The sequence below is a fragment of the Tachyglossus aculeatus genome, chromosome 19 (genome assembly GCF_015852505.1).
Source record: "Tachyglossus aculeatus isolate mTacAcu1 chromosome 19, mTacAcu1.pri, whole genome shotgun sequence".
In the NCBI taxonomy this organism is placed as follows: Eukaryota; Metazoa; Chordata; class Mammalia; order Monotremata; family Tachyglossidae; genus Tachyglossus; species Tachyglossus aculeatus.
In genome coordinates, this window is record NC_052084.1 from 4147249 (window position 1) to 4160341 (window position 13093).

The 13093-nt window shown below is 41.3% G+C and overlaps 1 long non-coding RNA gene across 1 annotated transcript; it reads left to right on the forward strand.

Annotated features, from left to right (window-relative positions):
- Nucleotides 1-4073: 4073 nt before the first annotated feature.
- Nucleotides 4074-7120, forward strand: LOC119940568. Its single transcript, XR_005455019.1, has 3 exons — nt 4074-4294; nt 5463-5539; nt 6880-7120. It is a non-coding gene; the product is annotated as an uncharacterized LOC119940568 (long non-coding RNA).
- Nucleotides 7121-13093: the final 5973 nt, after the last annotated feature.

Sequence of the window (13093 nt, forward strand, 5' to 3'; positions counted from 1 at the left end):
TGGAAGCAAGCACTTCAGGGAATGGGGGCCATTGGGCCAAGTGTGGGAGAGGTAGGATGGGGAAGAGGCAGAAAAAGAGATAGAGAAAGAGACAAATAGAGTGGGACAGGAAGAGACATAGGAAAGGAAAGAGAGGAAACTAAAAGGACAGAAGCAGGGAGTGAGAGGCAAAAAGAGAGAAAGAGAGTGCCCTGAACACAGTAAGTGCTCAATAAATATGATTGAATGAATGGATGAATGAATGAGAGGCAGAGAGACCGAGGGGAGACTGAAAGGGTGGAGAGGCATAGAAAGGGAATGAGAGACAGAGAGGCAGAAAAAGAGACAGAGATGGGGGACAGAGAGGTCGGGAAGAGACAGAGAAAGATGGAACAAGAGAGGGTGAACAGAGAGACAGGGTAGAGACTGACAGAGGTGGAAAGCCACAGAGATGGGGGACAGAGACAGTGAGATAGGGAAAGGAGACCCAGGCAGGGGAGAGATGGCGGGTCTCCCTTCTCCCTCCTGGCCCCCTCCCCATCCTCACTTCCTGAATAATACCTGCTCCTGGCACAGGCAGCAGATGGTCTCTTGTTTGTTCTCCTTGCCACAGCTTCAAGTCTCCTGGCTCTCCCAGCCCCCTGCTGTGTCCAAACTGGTTGCTGAGCTTCTCTCTTCTGAACCCCCTGCAGCTCTTCCAAAAACCCTGGCTCTGCAGCCCAGCTGGGTCTCCCTCCTTCTCTCTGAGTGGGGGTGGGGGGTCTTAAAGGGGAAGGAACCCACCTGGACTGCCCTGGCATTAAAGGGGCAAATGCAGAAGAGGTGGCACAGCTCAGGGGTCAGGTGAGGGCATGAGGATGGAGCGGGGAGCCTCAGCAAGACTGCACATTTGAATCCATCTCAAAGGTCAATTGATCGATCATTCGTAATTATTGAGTGCTGAGCACTGTACTAAGCGCTTGGGAGAGTACCATATAACAGAGTTAGCTGCCATGTCCCCTGGCTGGCTCGTTAGAGTGGATGCTCTTTGCCAGTGAACATGTTGGTTTTTTGCGTGCATTTCCAAACTCTTAGAACAGTGCATTTCCCTCCCCACAGCACCTGTATATATGTTTGTACAGATTTATTACTCCATTTATTTTGCTTGTACACACTTACTATTCTATTTATTTTGTTAATGATGTAAATTTAGCTTTAATTCTATTTGTTCTGACGACTTGACAACTGTCCATATGTTGTGTTTTGTTGCCCCCTCTAGACTGTGAACCCGTTGTTGGGTAGGGACCGTCTCTATATGTTGCCAACTTGTACTTCCCAAGCACTTAGTACAGTGCTCTGCACACAGTAAGCGCTCAATAAATACAATTGAATGAATGAATGAATTTGCACCCAGAGGGGGCTCAATAAATACCATTATTACTACTACTATTCTCCCACCAAACTGTAACCTTGTTATGGGCAGGGAATATGTCTACCAACTCTTAAGAAGCAGTGTGGTTTAGTGGATAGAGCACAGATCTGAGGGTAAGAAGAACCTGGGTTCTAATTCCAGCTCTGCCACTTGTCTGCTGTGGGACCTTAGACGGGTCACTTAACTTCTCTGTGTCTCAGTTACCTCATCCATAAAATGGGGATTAAGACTGTGAGCCCTGTCCAACCTGATGAATTTGTATCTACCTCTGCACTTAGTACGGTGCCTGGCAGATAGTAAGTGTTGAACAAATACCAAAAAAAACCCACCTCTGTTGTATTCTACTCTCTCAAGTGTTTAGTACAGTACTCTGCACACAGTAAGTGCTCAATAAATAGGATTGATTATTTGATAGTAACGGGCATCCTCATTACTTTGTCTGGAAGCTCAGCAGCAGAGAGGAGAGATGAGTGTAAGATGTGTTGCACAGAAAAGTGAGAAGGAGGAGGGCTACTGCTGAGAGTTTTTTGGTTTGGGTTTTTTTTTTAAGTGGTATTTGTTAAGAGCTTACTATGTGCTAAGCACTGGGGTAGATACAAGTTAATCGAATTGAACATAGTCCCTGTCCCACATGGGGCTCCCAGTCTTAATCCCCATTTAACAGATGAGGTAATGGAGGTGTGGAGAAGTGGAAGTGACTTACCAAGGTCAAACAGCAGACAAGTGGCAGAGTCAGGATTCGAACCCAGGTCTTCTGACTCTCAGGCCCAGGCTCTATCCACTAGGCCAAGCTGCTTCTCAAAACCATCTTAATGTCATACATGGGTCTTCACAGCCCCCAGGGTTCATGGTGTGGGTTTATTTTGGGGGATGTCCTGATTTGCTCCTTCCTTCCTCCCTTAAAACAGATGGGCATTTTCAATCAATCAATGGAATTTATAGAGCACTCAATAAATGCCATTACTTTCACTACTAATACTACACTACTCCCTGTGAATAATGGCTGCTTTCGGCCTCAATGCAAAAACAAAGCAATGGCTTGAAGCCTGCAGAGCAGACTATGCTTCTGTTCCCCTTCATTAAGTGTATTGTACTCTCCCAACCACTTAGTACAGTAAGGGCTCAATAAATGGCATGGATTGCTTGATTGATTGAGTGATTGTATATACACCCTCTGCTTCTCGTGGTACATCAGGAAATAAGTTTGTCTCCATAGTACGAAACCTTCCTTTACTCTCATTATCAACATCATCATCATCATCATCATCAATGATATTTATTTACTGCTTACTCTGTGCAGAGCACTGTACTAAGCACTTGGGAGAGTACAATAAGATAAAGTTGGTAGGCACATTTCCTGCCTACTAGAGAAGTCATATCAGAGGATTAAGCGCTTAGTACAGTACTTTGCACACTGTAAGTGCTCAATAAATTTGATTAAAGAAAATTCTTACGAAAGCTTTCTCTGCATGACTTTGAAGAAATTATTGGCACAACACCCAGTTATTCATTAAGGGGTTCTCATTCGTCAAAACAATTCGTTTTTGTCTGAGGAGGCTGAATAAGCAGTTTCTTCCTCTCTTTTTGGCAGTCTTTCCGAATGTACGTGGCCTGGTTCATTCTGCGGGAATAGGGGTCTTAAATACTGAGAATAAGGAGAAGCAGCGTGGCCTAGTGGCAAGATCCCAGGCCTGGGAGTTCTAATCCCGGTTTTGCCACTTGCCAGCAGTGTGACCTTGCTCAAGTCATTTCACCTCTCTGTGCCTCAGTTTCCTCATCTGTAAAATAGAGGTTCAATCCCTGTTCTCCCTCCTACTTAGACTGTGAGCAGCATTTGGGGTAGGGAATATCTTGTATCTGCCCCAGTACTCAGTCCAATATTGGACACATAGTCAGCGCTTAACAAATGCCAAGGTTGTTACTACGACAGGATTGGCACAGAGTCAGTATTTAATGAATATCGTAATTATTATTACTGTTATTACTCCCCCCCCTTTTAGACTGTGAGCCCACTGTTGGGTAGGGACTGTCTCTATATGTTGCCAACTTGTACTTCCCAAGCGCTTAGTACAGTGCTCTGCACACAGTAAGCGCTCAATAAATACGATTGATTGATTGATTGTGCATCTAGGGTTAATCCCAATCACTAGGGATTACAGTTATCATCTGAGGTAAATTGAGTTAAAGTCTCTAGGCAGTTAGCTTTCCTCAGAAAGATGAAAAAAAGAACTCCTTGGGCCAACAATCAATGAATCATTGGTATTTACTGAGCACTTACTGTGTGCAGAGCCAGTAATAAGGGCTTGGGAGAGTACCACTATAACAGAGTTGATAGAAACGTTCCCTGCCCACAAGGAAATTACAGTCTAGAGGTGTAATACAGTAAGTGTTAACAATGACAGATTAGAGTAGGAAAACTAGAGTCTATTTTAATGTCAGAACGGAAGCCATAAGATATTTCTTTTCCTCAGGCCAAACATATTTAGCTTTGAAAAATCAAGTTACAGATTCTTGACTGATGCCAAGCGTAAACTCAAGAAAGCCCGTGGGCTCGACAGCCTATTTCCTTACTCTGTGCCCTCCCACCCTCCTTCTCATCAATAGTGTCTCTTGTCCCAAGGAAAAGAAGAAAATCTGTTCAACCGCCATTTCTGAACATTCCAGCCCTCCCCCTCTGGCCTCACTCTCCCCCAGGAGCAAAAGGGGTCTTATATATGGTGAAATTCTTGTCTGTGGCCCACGAGAAAGGGGCTGTTCTGGGGTGAGAGAGATTCTGACCTGTGATCATTCTGACTTGTGATAACAAAAGACCTAAACACTTTCAAGGGCTCTACCAAGACTCTTCCCACACCATCAGGTCTGAGGGAAGTAGCCTAAAAGGAGTAGAGCGCACTAAGGAAGGAGGTAAGTGTCAGGAAGGGGTGCAGAAGTCCTTCAGTCAAGTCGATCATATTTACTGAGCCCTTTCTGTGTGCAGAGCACTGTACTAAGCACTGGGGAGAGCACAACAACATAACAGACACATTTCCTGTCCAGGAGCTTACAGGCTAAAGGGAGAGACAGACATTAACATAAATAAATGAATTACAGATCTGTACATGAGTGCTGTGGGGCTGATAGAAGGGATAAATAAAGGGAGCAAGGCAGGGCGATGGAGAAGAGGAAGTGAGGCTTAGTCAGAGGGCCTCTTGGAGGAGATTTGCCTTTAGTAAGACTTTGACAGGTGGGGAGAGTAATCGTCTGTCCGATCTGAAGGTGCCTACCTGTGGAGGGAAAGGCAAAGATGAGCAGACATGCCCATGGTGGAGGGTTGGATCGTTGGAAGCAGTCATCCAGAGAGAAAGTCAGAAGCAATTAGAAGGTCAGAAGCCCAAGAGACAAACAAGAGTGTCCCTATATTGTCCCTCCTCCCCTGTCCTTTCTCCTCAATCAATCAATCAATAGTATTTATTAAGTGCTTACTATGTACAGAGCACTGCACAAAGTGCTTGGGAGAGGTGTACAGTATCACAGAATTAGCAGGCATGTGCCCTGCCCACAATGAGTTTACCGTCTACGGGGGAGATGAACATTAATATGAATAAATAATTCATTTATAATATATAATTTAAAGATACGTTCACAGGTGCTGTGGGGTTGGGAGTGGGGCAAATATCAAGTGTCCAAACTCCACAGATCCAAGTACATAGACAATGCAGAAAGGAGAGCGAGCCAGGGAAAAGAGGAAGTGCTCAATAAATATTCTCAGTGGTGATGATGATCCTTTCCAAGATTTCATTTGGGAATTCCGTTTTTCTTCTTAATGGTATTTGTTAAGCGCTTACCATGTGCCAGGCACTGTTCTAAGTGCTGGGCTAGATACAAAAATAATCAGGATGGATACAGTTCCTGTCCCACATAGGGCTCACTATCTTAATCCCTATTTTGAGGTAATTGAGGCTTAGAGAAGTGAAGTGATTTACCCAAGAGCAGACAAGAGGCAGAGCCGGAATTAGAACCCGGGTCCTCTAATCCCAGGCCTCCACTAGGCCAAGCTGAATTCTTTAATGTTCTCTCACTTGTTTCTTCTCAGCTTGACCTCCCTGTTCATTTCAATGAAGCAGCTTCAACAGAGTAAAAGCAGATCTGTTTTTGGGGAGGGTGAAAAAGGTAAGGAATTTTCTTTTCCCTTAAAAATTATATCTGGATTTTTATTTCATCTCTGGTGGGAAAGCATATGGACAGTTTTGCACATTGCCAGATGAAAAGGAAAAGGAAAGGTGTCTTCTTAGGTGGAGGAGGTGTTTTGGGAGGTGATTGATACGGCCCCAATTACTTGTCCAGGAAGCAGTGAGCCTTTCTAGAGTGAGGTTCTGGGAGTCAGTAACTTGTGGTTCTCATCCTTTGCTGAATGACCATGAGCAAGCCACTTTACCTCTCTGAACCTCAGTTTCCCCACCTGCAAAATGGGGATAAGACAACCACTCTCCCCACCCCTTAAGACTGTCATTTCCTGTGTCCAATCTAATTACCACGTGTTGACTTCAGCGCTTAGCCCAGTGCTTGGCACCTAGTAAGTATTCAATACTTACCATAATTAAATGCACCATTTATCTTCTTGGTTAGTAAATAAGAAGCAGAGTGGCCTGATGAAAAGAGCAAGCTGCTGAAAGTCAGAGAACCTAGGTTTTAATTCTGACTCTGTCTTTTGCCTGCTGGGCAAGTCATGTAACTCCACTGTGTCTCGGTTCCCTCATCTGCAAAATGGGGATTAAGACTGTGAGCCCCATGTGGGACAGGGACTGTGTCCAAACTGATTAGCTTGTAGCTACCCCAGCACTTATTACAGCATCTGAGATGTAGTAAGTGCCGAACAAATACCATAAAAACAGAGGACTAGACAAAAACGAAACTGGGACACTGCTTCTATCTAGATATTTTCACATTTTGAGTGTGAAATGCACTCAATATCAAGTGCATCTAAACGAATCAAGCTAGACCATGCATCTCAGGGAATTACGAGGCCAGATTTCACATTGATGTCACTTATACCTGCAGAAAAAAATATGTTCAGTTCATGTAATGCTTGTCTCCCTGAACAGGTTTTCTAGTGAACATTAAGTTGAGTTTTATACCAACAGAATAGACGGTTCTAATAAAAACCACAAAAAGCCAAGCTACCTTCCTGAGGGATGCTATCTCCATTCACATCCAGGTATAATTTCCTTTGGTTCAAATTGAAAGAAGTTTTTGATCTGCCAGAGTAAGCCAATATCAGGATTTCTGTTGTGGATACTGTGCCCTTGCCAGCATCTCCTTCCAAGACTGGAAGCTTTTGGTGGGAAGGTTTTGTTTTGAACTTTCCCAAGCGCTTAGTACAGTGCTCTGCACAGAGTAAATGCAGTAAATTCTCCCAACTGACTGACCAATTAAGAGATGAATATTTCAAATCAGCACCTTTAGTTGAGTGGACCTGAATATTATTTTTTTCTCCATTTTCTTTTTTCCAGGAGAAAGACACAATCGTCCTCCAACATTGCCAGATATAACAAACATCTACAGATGGGTCGGTCTGCAGCTGAGCAGCTTGCTTTAACTTTGTAATATTTATTTGAAATATCCAAGCCAGCAGAGCAAGGCTGAAACAGAGTGGGCACGACTCACGATGTTTTGGCACGGGAACCGGTCGTAGTTGAACTTAGTTTGTTCAGCTCAGATGGAATTTATGCAGATGTGCCTTGCACTAAATACATTAAACAATTACATCCTGATGCAGTTTTCACATTTTTTGGTCAGGGATCTGCATAAGCACTAATTAGATCTAAAACAATGTGACTGAGCAAATTACAGTGTCGATCGTTCAAGCAGTCTTACATTCCGCATCTGCTTTGCAACGATGATGGTAATTTAGACGAAAGCAGAACAAATGCTCGTTTTTGTTATGTTTAATAGAAATATTTATTTAAAAGACAGTATAGATTAATTGATCGTGTGACCATGAAAAACGTTTTGAGCTTGTCCTCGTGAATATTTGGAGATGAAACCGTGGTCTGTGACAAGAGAAAAAAATAGCTGTTGTACCTTACCGCCGCTGCTAAATAGCAGTTCTTTAGTCAGGATGAGCATTCAAAGGGAATTCTGCATTTCATTTGGCTTCCAATATGAACAGGGAGTATCTCAAATAACTGCATTGCTCCCAGAATGCAGCATTTGATCGAAAGTCTAAAAACCTCTTACAAACACAGATCCAAGTTCTGGTAAAGCCCCTGCTAACTCTGAATCGCTCACTGGCTGAAAAATATGAGTTGGCACCGAAGAATCATTTACCATAGAAAACGTGTCAGGACTCTTTAAAGAATTAGGCTTGCGTTGGCTCTCCGCTCCCTACCTTAATTAAATGTAAATATGAATGCTAACGTTTGGGCAGAGAAATCAAATCTATCAACCAACGAAATGTAGTTATGGTTCCTTTGGAAAAGTTCACAGAGTCCTAGCCAAGCCAGCTAGCTTGGGGGCCCAAGCTTCCCAGCCCCACATCCCTTTTGTCCATGTCTGTCCCCTTCTAGACTGTGAGCCCACTGTTGGGTAGGGACCGTCTCTATATGTTGCCAACTTGTACTTCCCAAGCGCTTAGTACAGTGCTCTGCACACAGTAAGCGCTCAATAAATACGATTGATTGATTGATCCGTGATTTATTTATTTCTATTAATGTCTGTCTCCCCCTCTAGACTGTAAGCTCCTTGTGAATAGGGAACATGCCTACCAATTCCATTGCATTATACTCTCCCAAGAGCTTAGTACAGTGTTCTGAAGTGCTCAATAAATACCACTGATTGATCAATTGACTATTATATATAGAAGTAGAGGCACAAGTGGGTTAAGTGCTAATACAGAAAACGCTGACTCTCTAAGATGCTCTGAGCAAAAGAAAGCAGGGACAGTTTGAAGAATAATTATGATGGGTGTAATGGTGATTATTTTTTTTTTACTCTATTTATTTATTTATTTATTTTATTTGTACATATCTATTCTATTTATTTTATTTTGTTAGTATGTTTGGTTTTGTTCTCTGTCTCCCCCTTTTAGACTGTGAGCCCACTGTTGGGTAGGGACTGTCTCTATATGTTGCCAATTTGTACTTCCCAAGCGCTTAGTACAGTGCTCTGCACATAGTAAGCGCTCAATAAATACGATTGATGATGATGATGATGATTCCCAGCAATAGTGTATGGAACGTGTGAAGCCAGAAGTTTAGACTGTTAAAAAAGACATCTTACCTACTAAACAAATAATGGTGTGCTTTCTTTCTCTGCAGCTTGGCATAGTGGATAGAGGACGGGGCTGGGAGTCAGAGGGTCATGGGTTCTAATCCCAGCTTTGCCGCTTGTCTGCTATGTGACCTTGGGCAAGTCACTTCACTTCTCTGCGCCTCAGTTTCCTCATCTGTAAAATAGGGATTGAGACTGTGAGCCCTACATGGGACAAAGGACTGCGCCAAACCTGATTTGCTTGTATCCACCGCAGCACTTAGTACAGTGCCTGGTACATTGTAAGCACTTAACAAATACCATAATTATTATTATTTTCACCATTGATTGTAGACTATAAGCGCATGTGGGTGGGGAATGTGTCTGTTACATTGTTCTCTACCAAGTGCCTCGTATAGTGCTCTGCCCACAGTCAATGCTTAATAAATACAATTGATTGATTGATTGGCTTTTTGTATGATAGCAGCTATCGTCTTCCTAAGACCATTAAGCCATAAGCTCCTTGAGGTTAGGGATTGTGTCTTCTAACTCTATTTTGTACTCAGTCAATCGATCAATGGTATTTATTTTTTTTGTTGGCATTTATTATGTGCTTACTATGTGCACTGTTCTAAGCGCTGGGGAGGTTACAAGGTGATCAGGTTGTTCCACGGGGGGGCTCACAGTCTTCATCCCCATTTTACAGATGAGGGAACGGAGGCACAGAGCTTTATTTATTGAGCTCTTACTGCATGTAGAGCACTGTACTAAGTGCTTGGGAGAGTACAATACAGCAGTAATCTTACCTACTAAACAAAGGTGACCTTCCACCAGGTGTGAAGTGGTGTTGGTGGTGGTGCTGAAACTCTGCATGGCAGAGTCTTCCAGGCTCCTGACACTAAACCCTTTTCCTCACTGCTGAAATGGAACTGGCACAGACTTTATTTTATCAATGATCTTCATTCATTCATTCTTCATTCAATAGTATTTACTGAGCACTTACTGTGTGCACAGCACTGTACTAAGCGCTTGGAAAGTTCATGGTCTAATAAGAGTGAGCATATGCGCACTACTGAAGGAGGCTTAGTCTCTGAGGAGCCCTCAGACTTTCCTTCTTTCTCTGGATGTGATACCAACTTTAGCTCTCATTCGCTCTCACCCTTGATTCGCTTTTTGCACCATAGCTCGTGAGAAAATCCTCTTTTTATATAGGGAACAATTAAAAGCCTGTAAGCTCTTAGTGGGCAGGGAATGTCACTGTTTATTGTTGTATTGTACTTTCCCAAGCACTTAATACAGTCATCTGCACACAGTAAGCACTCAATATATACGATTGAATGAATGAAATGAAAGTTACAGCACCTGTATGTTTGTACAGATTTATTACTCTATTTATTTTACTTGTACATATTTACTATTCTATTTATTTTGTCAGTGAGGTGCATTATTATTATTATTACTCTATTTATTTTACTTGTACTCTATTATTATTAGTATTATTATTACTCTATTTATTACTGTATTTATTTTACTTGTACATATCTATTCTATTTATTTTATTTTGTTAATATGTTTTGTTTTGTTCTCTGTCTCCCCGTTCTAGACTGTGAGCCCGCTGTTGGGTAGGGACCTTCTCTATATGTTGCCGACTTGTACTTCCCAAGCGCTTAGTACAGTGCTCTGCACACAGTAAGTGCTCAATAAATACGATTGAATGAATGAATGAATGAATCTAGCTTTACTTCTATTTATTCTGATGACTTGACACCTGACCACATGTTTTGTTTTGTCATCTGTCTCCCCCTTCTAGACTGTCAGCCCGTTGTTGGGTAGGGACCGTCTCTATATGTTGCCAACTAGTACTTCCCAAGCGCTTAGTACAGTGCTCTGCACACAGTAAGCACTCAATAAATACGATTGAATGAATGAATGAATGAATTTATTGAGGGCTTACTGTGTGCAGAGCACTCTACTAAGCACTTAACATAGCATTAAGACTGACTGTTAAATCCTTCACAGGATTAGAAATAGATTATCCAAGAGTTTGATTTCATCCTGAGAGCAGGAAGACAAAATTCAAAAGATCTTTAGAAGGTTCATTCATTCATTCAATCGTATTTATTGAGCGCTTACTGTGTGTTGCATCATCACTATACACAGCAGGAGAAGCCGTCTCATTGTTTAATAACTTTTATTTCCCGGAGGCTGACAAGCAAAATTGCAACCTATTAAGAGATTTCAGGACAACAGCTTTTCCAAAGGACAACGACGTGGTTGAAAGTTTCAAATTTCATGGGAGTTATTGGGCAGAATATGAAATATTTGCCACTTGACAAAGCTGAAGAATTTGTCAATATTGCAATTTTGAAACTTCCTTCATTAGAAGTCAAATAAGAATGAGGAAGGAAAAAAGACCTCCTCTAAGTGGATGAATTTGATTTAAAAGAGACCAAGCAACCAAAGTGAATTGATTTTTAATACACCTGACAGGAAACAAAGTCAGTCCGTTAATCATATTTATTGAGCGCTTACTGTGTGCAGAGCACTGTACTAAGCTCTTGGGATAGTACAATATAACATTAAATACAGTCCCTGCCCACATTGAGCTTACAATCTAGAGAAAGATAAGGCTACGTGGCAGAAATTTACTAAAATTTGTGGAAAAGGGGCAAACTGAAAGTCATGAAAATGACCCTAAAATGGAAATGACACTAGGCTGCAAAAAACTGAGGTAGGATTTAACCACAAAAATGTCCAGCATTTGGGAAAAAAGATCTATTTCTGCTGTCGTGGTTTTCTTCTGGTAGTAGCTCCCTGTGGACAGAGAATGGATATTTAACTTTGTTGTAGTGAATGACCCTAAGTTCTTAGTTCAGTGCTCTGCACACAGTAAGCATTCAATAAATACTTTAGATGATGATTGTGGTAATGACGATGATGATGAATCCAGGAACTAAATGAAGCAGGGCACACAGTCGATTAGCACATATTCAATTAAAAATGACACCAGCACATTTAAACAACTTATAGTACACACAAAAAATGTTTAGCATTTGTCTGAGTAATATGGGGTGCTTATAGGAAATAGAAAATGAATGGAAACAGCCCATGCTCTGATACAAAGCTAATACCAAGTGGAACTAAAGTCATGTTTTTGCTAGTTTCTGTGCCCAAGAAAATATTATACCACAACAGATTTTCAGCAGGTTAAGAATGAAACTGGAACAATGTAAATTTTCAGTGTCAATTGGAAGATCACACATTGAAAATAATATACCAGAATGAGCCTTTAAGAATCTGTATTTATATGCAAAACATTCCATGTCTCTTTATGTGTAACATCATTTGTGGTAAAAACTGATCATAAACAACTGGTAACAGTCTTAAAGAAAAATTTGTTTAACATAGCTCCATAATTCCAAAGGGTAATTTTTAAAATCTACAGTCATATGAGACGAAGTTGTGTTATGCTCCAAAATCACTAATTATTGCAGACACACTGTCTAGGGCATAGGATGAAAAATATGTAAACAGCGTTTGAAATGGATGGCATACATACAGATATCTGTTAAAGAATAATTGCAGTGCTTAGAACAGCACTTGACACATAGCAAGCGCTTAAATTGCATTTTTTTAAAAATGTTAAAACTGTGGAAAACTTTTGCAGAGGATATGCATCAATAAAATTCCTGAAAGAAGGGAGGAATGAAAGTAACTAGGGATGTGTCACAAAGAAAATTCAATCAATCCATCAATCAACTGTATTTCCCCCTCCCTTCTTAGGGATTTGTCATTAATTAGATGTCGTACATGAGATAGTTTTCCAAGGTAACTGGGTAGTGATGGCTTAGATCAGCTACATATGCACAAATCCATGAAGGGTCCCTGACTGGAGAAATTTAAGAGAAGAGTGGGAGATATTCTGCCTTGGACACAAATTATTAATAAAATGGAAAAAACTGTGAAACATGTCAAAAATAGAGTCACATAATATCCGAACAACGATTGTGAATCAGGAAGTACTGAGATCTTAACCCCAAAATGGGGATTGACATGTAAGATGGGACAACTTTTGATTTCTCTTCTGGATTAAAATCAAACTTTCCCTCTTAAAGATATATTATTCTAGCCCATGGGGTAGCAGTTTGTACTTCATGAATTCATGATTGGAAAGAAAGGACCTTACCACAGCCTTACTATACCCTTGCTATAACCTACCTTGAAGTTCTGTCAATTCAGCAGTGCCCTGGGAGAAACCCAAAAGCCATTATGATTCAAGGAATGAAGTTAGAATCCAGAAATTTCCTTTTACTCACCAAAATAACTACAAAAGTATCTCTTCCATTAGAGACTAAATAAAAAGTTCTCCATTGGTCGAAAGAGAGAATCAGATTGAGCAGAGTGGATAGAGTATTATATCATACTCTCCCAAGTGTGCTTTGCACACAGTAAGTGCTCTGCACACAGTAAGTGCTC